This window comes from Erythrolamprus reginae, chromosome 2, assembly GCF_031021105.1.
Source record: "Erythrolamprus reginae isolate rEryReg1 chromosome 2, rEryReg1.hap1, whole genome shotgun sequence".
Taxonomy (NCBI): domain Eukaryota; kingdom Metazoa; phylum Chordata; class Lepidosauria; order Squamata; family Dipsadidae; genus Erythrolamprus; species Erythrolamprus reginae.
The window spans coordinates 190,431,698-190,450,379 of record NC_091951.1 but is presented as its reverse complement, the minus strand read 5'-3'; the positions used below and the strand labels follow the sequence as shown (position 1 = coordinate 190,450,379).

Below are 18,682 nucleotides of genomic sequence, written 5' to 3'. Positions count from 1 at the left end.
GAAGGGGGTGAAAAGGGCATGGGATCGTCTAGATGCCCGCAGCATGAACGGACCTCTTTCTTGCTCTGCAAACAGGGAGGGATCATTAGCCCTCAAATCTCCCCCCCCACACACACTTTGTGGACTGTCCACATGGACAGAGAAGGGGGTGAAAAGGGCATGGGATCGTCTAGATGCCCACAGCATGAACGGACCTCTCTCTCTCTGCAAACAGGGAGGGATCATTAGCCCTCCTATCTTTCCCACACGCACACACACTTTGTGGACTGTCCACATGGACAGAGAAGGGGGTGAAAAGGGCATGGGATCGTCTAGATGCCCACAGCATGAACGGACCTCTCTCTCTCTGCAAACAGGGAGGGATCATTAGCCCTCCTATCTTTCCCACACGCACACATACTTTGTGGACTGTCCACATGGACAGAGAAGGGGGTGAAAAGGGCATGGGATCGTCTAGATGCCCGCAGCATGAACGGACCTCTTTCTTGCTCTGCAAACAGGGAGGGATCATTAGCCCTCAAATCTCCCCCCCCACACACACTTTGTGGACTGTCCACATGGACAGAGAAGGGGGTGAAAAGGGCATGGGATCGTCTAGATGCCCACAGCATGAACGGACCTCTCTCTCTCTCTGCAAACAGGGAGAGATCATTAGCCAAGAAAGGTGTCAGACTAGATGGCCACTGTGGCTCCTTCCATCTCTATCATTCTGTAAAACTCCTGAATGAGAAGGTGGGTCAGACTAGATGGCCACTGCGGCCCCTTCCCTCTCTATCATTCTGCAAGTCTCCTGAATGAGAAGGGTGGTCAGATTAGATGGCCACTGAGTTCCCTTTCCTCTCTATCATTCTGTGAGTCTCCTGAATGAGAAGGTGGGTCAGGTCAGACTAGATGGCCACCGAGGTCCCTTCCCTCTCTATCATTCTGTGAGTCTCCTGAATGAGAAAGTGGGTCAGACTAGATGACCACCAAGGTCCCTTTCCTCTCTATCATTCTGTGAGTCTCCTGAATGAGAAAGTGGGCCAGACTAGATGGCCACTGAGTTCCCTTTCCTCTCCATCATTCTGTAAGTCTCCTGAATGAGAAGGGGGTCAGACTAGATGGCCACCAAGGTCCCTTCTCTCTCTATCATTCTGTAAGTCTCCTGAATGAGAAGGGGGTCAGACTAGATGGCCACCAAGGTCCCTTCCCTCTCTATCATTCAATGTGTGTGTTTGTGTATGAAAGAGCAAACTGTCCCATTCTTTCCTTCCAAAAGTAGCATTTTGTAACAACCGTTCTGATTGGATGGTGGTGAAGTGTCCCATGTGGCCAAAAGGCTGTGGCTGAATTTGGATTTTTGTGGCCAAAGGGCTGGGGCCAAGAGCTAGGGGCCTTTGGGCGAGGGAGTGAAGGCAGCGGCCGATCAGCTGCTGCGGAGGAAAGAGCTTCATCCAACTGGCGGAGGCTAAATGTCCTAAACCCCTAAAGCAACAGGTCAAGGTAATTGTGATATCACTCAAATAAACAGGGGATCATGGTCCAAGATGAAGAACTTATTTTGGAAAGGGAAGTCAGGGATTACACATCAGTCACACAGGAGCAGCAAGGTATCCAAAAAGAGAAACCACCTTCTGGTCAGTGATTCAATTGTAAGGGATAAAAATTTAGGAAAGGATATTGAGGATTTGAAAGTGGTCAGGCGTTTGCCAGGTGTTGCTGTCAGCATTGACAAGAGGAGTATTCTTAAAATAGTCAAGAATGTCAGTAACGACTGTGGTGTTGATGCTATTATACATATTGGCACAAATGATCTGTCCCAAAAAGATATACTTTCTAGTGCAGAATGACTTCCAGAACTTGGGGCATGAACTTAGCCATATAGGCTTATCTTTTCAGAGGTTTTACCAGTATATAAGGAACACAAAGGGAAAGGCCACCATGTACAAGAGTTTAATGTGTGGCTAAAGGAGTGGTGTAAAAGGGAAGGCTTTGGTTTTATTAGTCATGATATCTGCAGCTGGTCCAATGGAAAACTGTACAAAAGAGATGGTTTGTGTTAAGTATGCAGTTCAAGTTACTAGGGAAAAGTCAAAAGTTCTAGGATTTGCATATTCTTTACTGATTGGTTGGCCGCTTTGGTGCTAAAAATTGTATCAATGTCAAGTTACCTGTTGCTGGGGCTGGTTTGTATAAATACTGTGTTTCGCGGCATTTGCTTGTTAGCGCACCAAGAACTTGTTATAAAGAATCCATGAGAGTGTATTGCTCCTGTCAGCTAATAAACAAAGATAACTGTTTCAACCAAGTCTGAGTTATTACATTGGCGACGAAGGTGCTCGAACCTCCACTAAATACCATGGCTTCCCCTTCGGTAGTCCAGCCACCGGATTTCTTCGATCCGGAAAAGGCTACTTGGACTGCCTATATGGCTAAGTTTGAGATACAGTGGTACCTCAGTTCTCGACCACAATTTGTTCCAGAAGTGTGGTCGAGAACCGATTTGGTCGAGTACCGAATTAATTTATCCCATAGGAAATAATGGAAATGGATTTAATTGGTTCCAAGCCCCTGTTGACTCTCTGGGAACCAATTAAATCTATTTTCTTTATTTCCTATGGGATAAATGTTACCACCGGGGGCGGCTGCAATCCCAGCAGCTTCAGGGGGCTGAGGAGCTCTATAAGCGGTCCAAGCTGCAGGAAGGGTGGGGGCAGCTGCAATCCCAGCAGCTTCGGGGGTCTCCTTTCCTCAGTGCTTTGTCTTATTACCTGTAAACAGCTGCACCAACTTTCTCCTTCCCGGCGGCAGCAACGGTGGCAGCTTCCCTTCAAGTAGCAACAGCGCCAGGAACGTCACGTAATGAAGGGAAGTTGCTGGAGCAGCAGCAACTGCTGAAATGGCTCCGGCAGCTTCCCTTCATCACATGACGTTCCTGGCGCTGTTGCTACTCGAAGGGAAGCCACCGCCGTTGCCGCCGGCGGGAAGGAGAAAGTTGGTGCAGCTGCTTACAGGTAATAAGACGAAGCACTGAGGAAAGGAGCCCCCTGAAGCTGCCGGGCTTGCAGCCGCCCCCACCCTTCCTGTAACTTGGAGCGCTTATAGAGCTCCTCAGCCTCCTGAAACTGCCGGGCTTGCAGCCGCCCTCGGCGATAACATTTCAGATAATGAACAAAATTTGCTGTGGCTGTTCGATATCTGAATTTTTGTTTGGATACCGAAGGAAATTTTTGCCGAAAATTTTGTTCGGTATCCGAAATGTACAACAACCAAGGCATTTGAGAACCAAGGTACCACTGTATTTCTTGAGGCAGCCGGAATGAAAGACATGGACAGCGGACAGAAGTGTGCCCTTTTCTTAAATTACTGCAGCACACAGATTTTTGATCTCGCTGAAACCCTCACTGACCCAGAACCGGCTAACTCCATTTCTTGGGACACACTGTCTTCCAAATTGGCCGCTCACTTCAAACCCACGAAGCTGGCCAGAGTGTTCCATCATCAATTCTCCTGGATGGCCCAAGCCGAGGGGGAATCGATTAACCAGTTTGCAACACGTCTACGTACCGTTCTTTCCAAGTGCCATTTTGACAACCCGGAGGCTCGCCTCACTGATGCCTTGATATTCGGCATGCGTAATATCGTAATCAGAAACAAACTCCTGTCCGAAGAAGAATCCTCGCTTTAAGACGTTATTAAAGCCGCACAAACTTTTGAAGTTGCTGAAGCCGCGGCAGCGGAACTCAAAAGCAATGTCAAGCATGCCACGGTCTTCAAAATTGCTGATGCCTACTTGCCTACTCCTCATCCTACTGAATACGCTGACCCTGATGCCGAAGCCTACGATGACTACTGTTTCCAGATTAAGTCTCTGCCACCAAGGGCTACCAAACCACAATTTCCTGCCTTCTACTGTGCTGGCTGCCGAGGGAATCAACATGCCAAATTTTGTACATTAATTTCCAGATGTTTTTGATGCTACCTTAGGTACCTACAAGGGCCCCCCCATTTCCTTCTCCCTGGATCAAAGAGTACCCCCCGTGTGCTTGAAGCCCCACAGGGTTCCCTTGCCAATCCTTCCAAAATGGGACCAACAGTTAGATAAGATCATTGCATAAGGGATATTAGTACCAGTAGACCATGCCCCATGGGAGATGCCTATTGTCACCCCAATGAAACCAGATGGCACCTTGAGGGTTTGTGCAGATTATATATCTACAATTAACAAGGCCCTGCAGCACAACTCATATCCAATACCCATAGCTCAGCAACTATTACATTCTCTAGGCAAGGGCAGAATTTTCGCAAAACTTGATTTAGCCCAAGCTTACCAACAACTCCCTGTGGATTAAGCCATAGTCCTCTCACAAACGATGGTTACACATAGGGGTGCCTTTAAGTGCACCAGGCTGCAATTTGGAGTTAGTGTGGCTCCAGGGATTTTTCAGCGACTCATGGAACGCCTACTCATGGGAATAGAAGGCGTGGTGCTATATTTTGATGATATATTAATATCTGGCAAGAATTATGATCAATTGCACCTCAGGATCAGGAAAGTACTAGCTAGACTAAGGGATAAGGGCCTTAAATTGAGGGCAGACAAGTGCGTTTGGGGGACTGCGAGTGTTGATTTCTTGGGATTCAGAATAGATGGTAAGGGAATTCACCCCATCCTGGATAAGGTAAGAGCAATCAAAGAAGCCCCAGAACCCACTAACAAAGCAGAGCTGCAAGCATTTCTGAGCCTATTAAATTTTTATTCTGTTTTTTTAAAGCAGAAGGCCTCTGCAGCTGAGCCGTTGGATAAACTTCTCCACAAGGGAGCGACCTGGAGATGGGGAGACACTGAGCGAGCAGCATTCCTCAAAATAAAGAACCTTTTAACCTCTCAAAGTATAATAGTACAGTATAACTCTAACTTGCCATTGAGATTAACATGCGATGCTTCCCCCTATGGGGTGGGAGCAGTCCTGGCTCATGTGCTGCCCAATGGACAGGAGGCTCCTACAGCCTATTTTTCAAGGACCATGTCCAACACCAAGAGAAACTATGCCCACATTGACAGGGAAGCATTAGCCCTCGTTGCAGGTGTTAAAAAATTTCACCAATATATTTTTGGAAGACATTTTGAACTAGTGACAGACCACAAGCCATTGCTGGGTCTGTTAGGAGAAAACAAACCGACACCACCTTTTGTCTCACCTAGAATGACTAGGTGGGCTATATTTTTAGCAGGATATGATTATACCCTCAGTTACATTCTTCGAGTTCCAGGACTCAACTGAAGTGCGCAGGTCAGAGAGAGAAGTGAGGAAACCCAGCCGATTGGAGGACTTTGTCACATGCCTCTCTGAATGACCTGCATCTGAACCAAGAGGGGAGGAGTGTTAAGTATGCAGTTCAAGTTACTAGGGAAAAGTAAAAAGTTCTAGAATTTGCATATTCTTTACTGATTGGTTGGCCACTTTGGGGCTAAAAATTGTATCAATGTCAAGTTGCCTGTTGCTGGGGCTGGCTTGTATAAATACTGTGTTTCACGGCATTTGCTTGTTAGCGCACCAAGAACTTGTTATAAAGAATCCGTGAGAGTGTATTGCTCCTGTCAGCTAATAAACAAAGATAAATGTTTCAACCAAGTCTGAGTTATTACAGTTTGCATCCATCAAGAGCTACTTGGTATTAAATTTCCTGGATAAACATTTAAATTGAACAGTGGGGACAGAGAATTAATTGATACAGAACATTTTTGTCCCCAACAATCTATCAGTTATCAGTGCATGCAACTTAGATGTGTGGGCAGGTAAGCTTAGCAGCCCTGCTGTCAAGCAAAGCCAAGCATTTAATAGTGAGTGCCATACCATGTGCACTAATCAAACAGGTGGCAAGAAAGTAGGTGAAGTGGCTTGGTACAGATTCGGACACGTAATTGCAGCTTTGCTTGAACTGCTTTATTCCAGCATAAACATAACGTTAATACAACAGTCAGTATTCAACTGTCAAACCTCCTCGGGTTTCCCCTATTTAACTGCCAGCTGGCTGAGGAACGAACCAATGGTAATCCCTTATTTTCCCCGGTTGCTAGGTTACCGCCCCTCTCCCGGTGCCCTTTCCTGTTTTCATAACACTTCCTGCATGGAGCCTCTCTAGGCATCTCCTGTCGTTGGTCCTTCCATACATAACACTCCTCCCCCCTTACTCTGGAACATACATAATCCTTTAAGTAGGTTGGCTTCCGAACTATTCTACCCGAATGACATAGTCCGTCTTCCCCTGCTACCTGACCTCGCGGAGGTTCGTGGAATTCTGGCTCTGCACTTAAAGGAACGTTAAACTGGGACGGAAGGTGGGTATCTACGTTACTGTCCAAGACCCCTGGACCTGCCATTTCCGAACGTACTTCATTATCCTCTCGCGGAATGGAACTATTATCTTCCATGAGTTTCTCTGCTTTGCGGAGACGGACCTGATCTAAGTGTCTACGCCATATCCTGCCATCCTCTAATTCAACTTCATAAGAACGAGGACCCGACACTTTCACTATGGTGGCTGGAACCCAGGTTGGACCTTCCCCATAAGCTCAGGCAAAAACCCGAGATCCTACTTCCAAGTTTCTAGGAGGAGCCTCCGGCCACGGAGAATTGTTTCCGTACCATGGGTGTAACCTGTCTAAAATTATTCTTAATTTTCGACCCATTAGCAGCTCCGCTGGGGTTTTTTGAGTGGCCACACATGGAGTGGAATGCTGGGCCAATAACATCTCTGATAATTTCTTTGACCAAGACCCTTGTGGAAGTTTCTTAAGTGAATCTTTCGCTGACCATACCATTCGCTCCGCCTGTCCATTACTAGCCGGGTGCCACGGTGACATAAGGGCATGATGGATTCCCGCAGCCGCTAAGTCATTTTCAAATAGGACTGATGTGAACTGTGGTCCGTTATCCGACACCACAATATCTGGGTATCCATGGGTTGCAAACAATGCATTCAACGCATTGATAACTGCAAATGATTGGGTAGAATGTAAATGCACCACTTCCAACCATTTTGAATGGGCGTCCACAACTATTAAAAAATTTTGACCCAGGAAAGGCCCAGCTAGATCAATATGGAGGCGAGCCCATGGGCCTGCAGGGGGTTCCCATGCTAGTGGTGGTGCTCTAGGAGGTGAGGGCCTGTTTTCTTGACACCTTAGACATGCCTCTACACACTCTTCTATCTCGTGATCTATTCCCGGCCACCACACGTAGTCTCGGGCCAGGCCTTTCATCCTTACAATTCCGGGGTGCCCCTTGTGGAGAAGACTTAGCACTTGACGCCTAAGAGAGGGTGGAATAATTACTCTGGACCCCCTTAATAAAGAGCCCTTTTCCACTGATAATTCCGAACAGCACCTCCTATAACAGGAATATTCAGGTGCTTGCTCCTTTTTAGGCCACCCCCGGAGCACCCACTGTCTTACTATAGCCAACGTTGGGTCACGGCTTGTCTGTTTCGCTACCTCCGATGCGACTAAAACTAATGGACTCTCCTCAATGGCTAACACACAGGACACTGGCGCCGGGTCTTCCAAGATATCTGGAAGAGGACATCTACTTAACGCATCGGCATGGGCAATGTGCTTTCCCGGCCGGTACACCAACCTGTAAGTATAGTTTGCTAAGAATATAATCCATCTCGCCATGCGGGGTGACAGAACTACAGGACTTTGGCGATTTCCTGCTAAAATTCCTAGTAAGGGTTGATGATCAGTTACAAGTTCAAATTTTCTTCCGTAGAAATAATCGTGAAATCTTCACACCCCTGCCACTAAGGCCAATGCTTCTTTGTCTATTTGCCCGAAGTTTCGCTCAGCCTTAGCAAGAGTTCTAGAAAAATACGCTAATGGGGCCTCCGACCCATTTGGAAGTCTATGACTTAACACAGCTCCTACTCCAAACTGGGAGGCATCACAAGTCAAAACCAATGGTAATGTTGGGGAATATTGAATCAATATAGTATTGGAGGTCAGAACATCTTTTACGGCCACAAAAGCTGCCTCTTCTCTGGATCCCCAGTGCCAATGTGTCTTACTATCTAATAAACGATGTAACGGTTCTGCTATTGATGCTTTGTGTGGAATGAACACAGCGTAGAAATTTAGCAATCCTAAAAAAGCTTGTAATTCCACTTTAGACTGAGGAGTAGGGGCTTCCCTGATGGCTCTGGTTTTCTCAGGGGTAGGATGGATACCTTGTCCATCCACTATAAACCCTAAGAATTCTACTTTAGTAACTCCCAACATGCACTTACTCAATTTTAACTTCAACCCCTTCTCTTGAAATTTTGTTAAGACCGATTTAACTCTTGCTAATAATTCCGTCTCCGAGCAGGCGGATACTAGGACATCGTCGAAGTATGGCACGACCCCTTCCAATCCATAAAGAAGCCTCTCCATGAATCCCTGGAAAATTCCCGGGGCTATTGATACCCCAAACTGTAACCTTCGGCAACGAAACACCCCTCTATTTGTGACTATAGCTTGTGCTTCTGCAGTTTCACGGTCCACCGTAAGCTGTTGGTAGGCCTGCGATAGGTCTAACTTCGCATACAAATTACCCTTCCCCAGTGAGTGCAGAAGATGCTGTACTACTGGAAGGGGATAAGAAAGGTGAGCTAATGCCTTGTTTATGGTACATTTATAATCCCTACATATACGAATTCCTCCGTCCACCTTTACTACAGTTACGACAGGAGTTTCCCATACAGCTTGATCTGTTGGCTCTAAAACTCCCTGGGCTATTAGCTTATCTAATTCCTCATCTACCTTTGGTCTGAGTGCCAAAGGTACTCGGCGGGGCTTTAAGCGTAGTGCAGGCACTTTCGGATCCAAGCTGAAAGAAATAGGCGAACCGTTATAACAGCCTAGTTTCCCATCAAACACATCTGGAAATTCTTGGGCCAAGGTCATGAACGAAGAAACCCCCCTTACCAAATTTATTCCCGTTACTTCTAGCCCCAATGCTTGGAACCAATCCAACCCCAATAGATTAGAAAATGGCCCATCCACCACTATTAATGGTAATTGTCCCTTAAATTTTTTGAACTGAACAGCAAAACGTCCTTCTCCTATCACTGGAATAGCGCGGCCTTGATAATCTCGTAGATTCAATCGGCATGGTAACAACCCGTTTTTTGACAATTTCAGAAAACACCGCATAGCTGTAGACCACAACACCAGTGAGCAAGCCGAACCCGTGTCAACCTGCATGTTGCACGGCATGTGGCCCAGGCAAACAACCACTGTAATCTTTTCGGATGATGAGGAAGTTTCACTGACAACCGTAGACCTCTGCGATGGACGCGTGTATATTACGTCGGTAATTCGAGTCCTTGTAGTTCCCTCGTCCTCCGCTAAAGCTATTATACTTCTGGCTTGAGGCTGTTGAAGGTTGCTGTCGGCGGAATTGACAGGCTCTGGCTATATGGCCCCATCCTCCGCATCTCCAACAATTAAAGTCTTTAAAGGGGCAATTTGATCTAAAGTGATCTCCTCCGCACCCTCTGCATGGAGATGGTGGTCGTCTAGCTCGCTCAACTGGCTGGACTTTGTTTCTTGCAACAGCTAATTTGCAGACCTCTTCTTCTTCTAACCCCAAAGACCTTTCAATGTCTTGTGGAATTTGTTTTGTATTAACATCAGGAAGTAATGTGGTGGCATTTACAGTGCTTTCCATCTCTGCTAATGACTGCATTGAGAGCTCGAAAGCCCTAGCCTCCGCTAAAGCTGTCTTGAACATTAAGTCTCTGATTGACAATAAACTGCGTTTTAAACGGCCGTCTCTTACACCAAATACAAGTCGGTCTAGTAAATAATCTTCTAAGTTGTCAAACTCGCAGTATAATGCTGCGCATCGGAGAGCCGCTACAAAATCATTTATTGATTCTCCTTCTGTTTGATTACGATGGTAGAATTTATATCTCCTGGCACACCGGGAAGGTGCTGGGGCATAATGTTCCTGGAGGGTATTTAAGAACTGCTGCCATGGAATGTCATGTATTGGGGTGGGGGCAAATAGGGCTCTTGCTGTTTCGAACATTTCGGCTCCACAGAACCCTAGAAAATATGCACGTTTCCTGTCGTCTGAGATTTCTGTGAACCCATTAGCAATAAGGAAACAGTCAAATCGGGCCACGTATGAATCCCATGTTTCACTCTTAGGGTTGAAAGGCGGAAAATTAAGTTGTGTAGACATCATTTCCTTTTATTTAACTTAATTTCTTGGATTGTATACTTGCGTGGAAATCCTCGTCGCCAATGAAGTGGCTTGGTACAGATTCGGACACGTAATTGCGGCTTTGCTTGAACTGCTTTATTCCAGCATAAACATAACGTTAATACAACAGTTAGTATTCAACTGTCAAACCTCCTCGGGTTTCCCCTATTTAACTGCCAGCTGGCTGAGGAACGAACCAATGGTAATCCCTTATTTTCCCCGGTTGCTAGGTTACCGCCCCTCTCCCGGTGCCCTTTCCTGTTCTCATAACACTTCCTGTATGGAGCCTCTCTAGGCATCTCCTGTCGTTGGTCCTTCCATACATAACAGTAGGGGCAGTCAGACACAACATAGGTTATGTAGACAGTAAACACTGGGTCAATCAAAATTGACTCAAATGTCTATACACTAATTCATAGACTACGAGGAATAAACAGGGTAAATTATAAATTCAAGTAAATGAGGGAAGATATGATATTGTTGCCATTACGGAAACTTGGTGGGATGAATATGATAAATGGAATATACAGCTAGAGGGATTTAAATTATTTAAAAGAAATAGACCAAATAAAAGAGGAGGTAAAGTTGCACTATATATAAGAACTACATCTCTACAGAAACAGAGCACAATGGTAATGAAAATTATCTTGAATGCATTTGAATCAATATTAAAAGGAAGGGGAGTGACATTGCCATAGGTCTATACTATAGGCCACCCAATTAAACAGAGGAGATACATTAACTTTTTGCTAGTCAGCTAACTAAGGTATGTAGGAAGCACATCACAATAGTAATGGGGGATTTTAACTACCCTGACATCAACTGGGAAACAAACTCTGCACCAAGTGGAAGATCCAACAGGTTTCTAACAAACCTAGCAGACAACTTTGTTATCCAAAAGGTAGAGAAGGGAACAATGGGACCAGCCATATTGGACTTAATTCTCACTAACAGAAATGAAAGGATAGGAGGTGTTGAAGCTAGAGGAACCTTCGGGGCAAGTGATTGTGTAATATTGGAATTCAACATTAGGGAAACACAAGAACAAAGTCAAACTAGGTCTTGTACTTTAAGAGAGCCAATTTCAATAAACATAGAGAGAGCTTGGGAAGGATTCCATGGATGAGAATTCTCAATGGGAAAACAACTCAAGAAGCTTGGGAAATTTTGAAAAGTGACATTATAAAAGCCCAGTCTAGCACAATACCAATGAAGAAGAAAAATAATAGGTCTGAAAAGAAAACAGCATGGCTGCATAAAGAATTATCTGACAAATTGAAAGACAAAAAGGACAAGTATAAAAAGTGGAAAGAGGGGGAAATAACTAAAGCAGAATATCAGCAAATAGCCTGAGCCTGTAAAGACGAAGTGAGGAAAACTAAGGCTCACAATGAACAAAGGTTTGCAACAAAAGTAAAAACTAACAAAATTTATTCCAACATATTAAAAACAAGAAAAAAGTCAACCAAACAATTGCAAGGAGAAGGTGGCAAGAAGATGACAAGCAACAGGGAGAAAGCAAAGCTACTTAAGTTTTTTTGCATTTGTTTTTACACAAAGGGAAAAAACAGTCCAACCTATCAAAAACAGCATCACAAAAAACAGATTAGGAACACAAGTTAAAATAGGGAGGAAAATGGTACATAAACACCTGTCTATCCTTGACAGACCTGAACATTGGGGGCTATGTAACAACATGAAATTAAATGGTGAAAAAAAGTAAGGGTGTACAATTAGGCAAGAAAAACAAAATGCACAGGCACAGTATATGTGGTACCTTGCTCAACAATAGTAACTGTGAGAGGGATCTTAGAGTCCTAGTGGACAACCATTTAAATATGCCAAAAAAGCTAACACAGTATAGAATTGTGAAGTGTTAATACCACTTTATAATGCCTTGGTAAGGTCACACTTGGAATACTTCATTCAGTTTTGGTCACTACGATGTAAAAGGGGTGTTGAAACTCGAGAAAGAGTGCATGGAAGAGCAACAAAAATGATTAGGGGATTGGAAGCTAAAGCATGAAGAATGGTTGCAGGAATTGGGTATGTTTAATTTAACTAAAAGAAGCACTAGGGATAACATGATAGCAGTGTTCCAATATATCAGGGGTTGACACAAAAAAGAGGGAGTCAAACTATTCTTCAAAGCACCTGAGGGTAGGACAAGAAGCAATGGGTGGAAACTAATCAAGACGAGAAGCAATTTAGAACTAAAGAACTAAGGAGAAATTTCCTGACAGAACAATTAATCAGGGTTTCCTGCCTTAGCAGGGTGTTGGACTAGAAGTTTTCCAAGTTTCCTTCCATTTCATTACCTTCTTCCAGAGAATATTTTTTCCCCCAACTTTCCCATTTAGCTTACAATCATGGTTTTCTCTACTGGGCTCCCATTCAAATACCAACCAGGTCTGTCTCTAGTGAGGTGTTGTCATTTTCTGAGCCCAGCCATTAAATAAAGATTACAATTTCCACGTGCTATGAAACCAGAATGGCTGATTACATTACATTTGTATTGCATGATTACATTTGTATGCCGCCCCTCTCCGAAGACTCTAATAAATAATAATAATAATAATAATAATAATAATTATTATTATTATTATTATTATTATTATTATTATTATTGTTATTCACAACTCTGTCAAAAAGCTTCTTTGCTTACAAAAATCTGCCCTAAATACCCAGTTAGAAATGGGGGAATACACACCGAAGATCAATGACAGTCACAGCCATCATGGAAATCTAAACCATATTGAGTCCCCTCTGTCTGAATATCTTTCTTTTCATCAGCAATAGCTGCAACCCGGAATTACAAATCAGGCAGAGTGCCAGAGCACCTTGTGGAACTAAAATATACTGCTCAAAAAAATAAAGGGAACACTCAAACAACACATCCTAGATCTGAACGAATGAAATATTCTCATGGAATGCTTTGTTCTGTACAAAGCTGCATGTGCACAATAACATGTGAAATCGATTGTCAATCAGTGTTGCTTCCCAAGTGGACAGTTTGATTTCACAGAAGTTTGATTTACTTGGAGTTATATTGTGTTGTTTAAGTGCTCCCTTTATTTTTTATTTTTTAACAGTGTAATTAAAATGCAACAATAACGATCAGCAGCCATCTCTTGAAAGCTCTCAATAAAACAAAAAATTTTTGGAATAAAATAACAAACTGGTTAAAAGAAATAGTAAAAGAAGAAATTGAAAAAAAACCAGAATTGTATTTATTGGGTATTTTTAATAAAAAAATAGAAAAAGAGGTAAGATATTTAATTATACACATACTAACAGCTGCCAGGATAGTATATGCCCAACAATGGAAAATAGACAAACCACTGGAAGAAAATATAGTAATTAAAAAAATATTGGACTGTGCCGAGATGGACAAGCTATCTAAAAGATTAGAGGGATTCAGATTATTATAAAATATGGGCAAAATTTTGTGATTGGTTAAAGAAAAGAGCAACAAATAAATAAATAAAAATTTACGCAAAGCAACACGTCGAATAAAAGAATTGAAAAATTAATACTATGTGAAAGAAAGAAGTAAAATTCTCTGATCGAACATCTAAAAAGTGGGGAAACTTTTGTTTCCCAAATGTTGTATGTGTATGTTTCTGTGTATGTTTTTTCTTTTTTATGTTATATTTGAAAAAAAAACCAAAAAAATAAATAAATAAAAAAAGAAAGCTCTCAAGAAAGTGGGTGGGCTCACTTGAGCTACCAAATATTGAGCTAAAGAGACAAATTAGCGTAGTATATAATGGACCCAGATTCAAGTGTCTGCCCTCCCTAGCTTGCCAGGATCACAATAAAATTAGTACATGCCATAGATATCTAAATAAACTTCAAACCTGGTGCCATGTTACTAAGCCTTATTATCATGCAGAAAATACTCCTACCTCCTTTTGTTTTTCTTTTTAAAAATCTTATTATCAGTGAGCAACAATGTGCCTTGGCCCCTCCGAAGCAATGCAAGAGACTCCTGTCTCAAAGGTGCTTTTTTAAAGAAGCAACTGGACTTTCTGGAAACCAAGGAAACCCAGTCACCTCTTGAAAAAAAGCACCTTTGGGGCAACCTGAATGACTGAAGAATCCCCATAAGACAAGCAATTCCTGCGCTCAATGAACTGACAAAGCACCCTTTCAGACCCAGGAGAAGCAATCCCATAGATCCATTCGCATCACTGAAAAAGATACCGGCTGGTCTCACTCACCTCACAGGATATCCCAGGGAAATCACCCAGATTTAAAGTCACATTCCACCCTTCAAAGGCAGTTATAAAGTAAAATAAAACCACTGATTTTATAAGCTTGCATCTTGCCTCAGCCATTTCTTATGTAAATAGCTCTTAAGCAAACCAATCCCTCCTCCCTAAGCCTCTGTCCCAATAGGACTCTAGGGCCGCCTCCCCCTTGCTGTGCAAGGGCGGGTGGGCCTCTGCTTAAATTCACACATCTGGAAACATCTCTGATCCAAGGCTGGGAAGGATCCCTGCCAAAGACTGGCTACATCTTTCCCAGGGGACCTGGAGCACAGGCGCCTCCTTCAAGGCTAATTCCGTTAAACAGCAGGACCAGAAACCCCATTGGAGGGAAAGAGGGAAAGGTGCAGTTTGAAATATGTGTGTGTGTGTGTGTGTAACATATTTTATGTGTATATATGTATATATACATATCTATGTGTGTGTGTATGTGTATACACACAGAGAGAGACATATACATATGTATATATACATATACACTTATAAAATATGTTACACACACACACATATATATATCAAACTGTATAACATTTAAACACTTATAAAATATATTACACACACACACACATTACCTCATCGCTTTCCCATCGTTGAAGGGGAGAAAAGACCTTCAGTAGCCCCCTCCCCTTTTTCTAACCCCCCTTTTTTTCTTTTTAACAAACAAAGCAGCCAAATGGTTCCATTGATAAACGGAGAATTCCGGATCCAGGGAAGAAAGAGGGCCGCCATCGCCCCCCCTCCCCCTCCTCAATAGGGGACCTGGAGGCCCCGCCCCCTTCCGAGGTCCGCACTGAAAAGCTTTCCTCGGGATAATAAAACCTTCCCACCCACCCAGTCCCTCCATGCCCTGAAATCCACGCAGCGCATTCGGCCGCCTCCATCCCAAACCTGCCCGCCCGCGCGGCTCTCAAGCAAAACCCTGCGGAGAGTCTCAGCCCTTTTGGTTCGAACGACGGTACCTTGCTCCCTCTTTTGTGGTGATTTTTTTTTTCAGCGCCGCAGCATCCTTCTCCTCGCCGGTCTCCCCTGTGCCATTTTGGTTCCTTACATTTTGATTGCGGTTCTTTCCCAACCGGGTCTCCGTGGCCCCGGCGGCTTTTGCAGCTCTCTCGGCGCCTTTGGGCTCGCCGGTCCTTTAAGGCATCTATATTATAGGAAAACAAAAAGCATTTAAAAAGCCGGCTGCGAGCAACGAAAGGTCGGGAGCGGGAATCCGCCTTTTTAGCTTGCTGCGGGACCGAGAGAGAGAGACAAAACCGGTGCGCGAAGGCCCCTAGTGGTAAGAACTGGTACTTGAAACTTTGACAATCCTGCGGTGGGTTCAACATCTCCTAGGTCAGGAGTAGGCCAAGTTGACTCTTTTATGACACGTGGACTTCAACTCCCAGAATTCCTGAGCTAACATAATAGGAATTCTGGGAGTTGAAGTCCACAAGTCATAGAAGAGCCAACTTGGCCTATCCTTGTCCTAGGTCAGTGATGGTGAACCTTTTTTTCTCCTCAGGTGTCAAAAGCTTGTCTGCGCACGCTATCGCACATGTGCAAGTGCCCACACCCATGATTCAATGTCTCAGGAGGGTGGAAATGGCTTTTCCCCCACAAGGCCCTCTAGAAGCCTGAAATGGCCCGTTTCCTGACTTCCAGTGGGCCCAGTAGGCCTGTTTTTTGCCCTCCCAAGGCTCCAGAGGCTTACCTGGAGCTAAGCTAGGGCAAGGGCTCATGTGCCAGCAGATATGGCTGCATGTGCCACTTGTGGCATGCGTGCTGTAGGTTTGTTATCACTGTCCTAGCCTAGGTTTTCCTCCCTTCTCCACCTGGGCCAGGGGTTCTCAACTTTGACCCTGTAATACAGTTCCTCATGATGTGGTGACCCCCAATCATAAATAATAACATTATCTATCTATCTATCTATCTATCTATCTATCTATCTATCATTTATTTATTTATTTATTTATTATATTTGTATGCCGCCCCTCTCGCAGACTCAGGGCAGCTCATAACATACAATAGAACAATTCACAACAAATCTAATAAATTAAAAAAACACATTTAAAAAACCCATTATTAAACCAGACATACACACAGACATCCCATACATAAATTGCATAGGCCCGGGGGAGGGCGGGAATGCCTCAATTACCCCATACCTAATGGCAGAGGTGAGTTTTAAGGAGTTTATGGAAGGCAAGGAGGGTGGGGGCAGTTCTAATCTCCGGGGGGGGAGCTGGTTCCAGAGAGTTGGGGCCACCACAGAGAAGGCTCTTCCCCTGGGACCCTATCTATCTATCTATCTATCTAATCTATCTATCTATCTAATCTATCTATCTAATCTATCTATCTAATCTATCTACCTATCTATCATTAATTAGATTTCTATGCCGCCCTTCTCCGCAGATTCAGGACGGCTCACAACAGAAATAAATATAAAAACATACAAGAAACCTAACTTAAAATACACTCTAAAACCCCAATTCTTAAAACCAGCCATCCACATTTCATCCCGTCATACATTTTGAAGTTAGTTGGGGGAAAGATCAAAAGCAACATGAGAAAATATTATTTTACTGAAAAAGTAGTAGATCCTTGGAACAAACTTCCAGCAGATGTGGTTGGTAAATCCACAGTAACTGAATTTAAACATGCCTGGGATAAACACAGGATAAAATACAGGAAATAGTATAAGGGCAGACTAGATGGACCATGAGGTCTTTTTCTGCTGTCAATCTTGTATGTTTCTATGTTTCTACATTCAATCATCGGGCAGGGCTAGATGTTAAAATTCAATGGCCCCAAGCCTGTCGGCAAAGGTGAGATTTTAGTACCTTGCGGAAGGCCAGGAGGGTGGGGGCAGCGTGGATATCCAGGGGGAGTTGATTCCAAAGAGTCGGGGCTGCCACAGAGAAGGCTCTTCACTTAGGGCCCGCCAGACAACATTGTCTGGATGACGGGACATGGAGAAGGCCAAATCTGTGGGCCCTGACTGGCCGGCTGGGATGCATGAGGCAGAAGGCGGTCCCGCAAGTAATCTGATCCAATGCCATGTAGGGCTTTATAGGTCATAATAATATTGGTCATATTATTATTGTAATAACTTCGTCTTTTTTACTCTTGTAAGCTGCCCCGAGTCCGCAAGATGGGCGGCCTATAAATGCAATAAAATTAATAAATAAATTAAATTATTAGGAAATTCAGGGGTGGGATCTAACTTACCTCGCTGCCGGTTCCCTTCCTCCTGCGTTGTGTGGCCACCCTTGTGGATATGCAAAATTGCGCAGTGCTGTATTTTTAAAAAAATTGCAAAGAAAAAGAAGCTGAAATCAAGATGGCAACGCATGCGCAGTGCGGGAAATTTGATTTCTAGGCACGCTCAGAAGTTCCCAAGGGACAGATTTTTATTTTTTGCAATTGTCTGTCTACATGTGGGTGGACCCACCTGGACACGGATAGAGGAGCAATATCTCGGTTCCTAAGACCATCGGAAATATGTGTTTTCCGATGATCTTAAGTGACGCCTGTGAAAGGGTCACTGGACCACCCCCCTTAAAGGGGTCACGACTGCAGATTGAGAACAGCTGACTTAGGCCAAAATGCAGACAGGATGATTCCTGGCTGAAAATGTAAAATCTGTTAAAATGCAGTAATTAAAAATACTGTAAACAATGTCAAGGGGTTGTGAAGCACAAAGTGCTCCAAAGGCAAACTACTGTCTAACATTCCTTTAAGCACTCAATGACTGAGTAGGTTGCTTCCTGAAAGATGTGTTTTAATAAAAATGCATTATGGAACTGGCAGTCTAATCTAATAAATATATTTTATATGAGTAGATTGTTCTGAGTTCGGGTTTTGCCCTGTGTAATATTTTGCATGTCTATGCGACGTTTCGGTGAAATCACATTCACCATCATCAGGCTGAAGTTTTAAGCTTCGTGTTGCTGTAAATATATATATATATATTTAAATATATATATGTATATATATATATATGTATATATATATGTGTGTGTGTGTGTGTGTGTGTGTGTGTGTGTGTGTGTGTGTATATATATATGCAGCCACATACATTGGACAAACTAACCGAAGAGTGAGCCAACGCATAGCAGAACATGTGAATGCAGTCAAAAAACAAGAAAAGACCTCCTCCCTTGTCCAGCACATTAAAAAAACAGGGCACGAAATTGA

The 18,682-nt window shown here is 43.7% G+C and overlaps 1 protein-coding gene across 2 annotated transcripts in view; it reads right to left on the bottom strand.

The window, feature by feature from the left end:
• The window catches only part of B4GALNT1 (beta-1,4-N-acetyl-galactosaminyltransferase 1), a 134,458-nt gene extending 118,617 nt beyond the window's left edge, over positions 1 to 15,841 (bottom strand). The window contains exon 1 of one of the 2 annotated variants that reach the window (XM_070740937.1): positions 15,463 to 15,841. The gene's annotated coding sequence lies outside the window, so the exon portion shown is untranslated. The remainder of the gene's footprint in view (positions 1 to 15,462) is intronic. The other variant, XM_070740938.1, reaches the window with a different exon arrangement.
• Between the last annotated feature and the right edge of the window lie 2,841 nt (positions 15,842 to 18,682).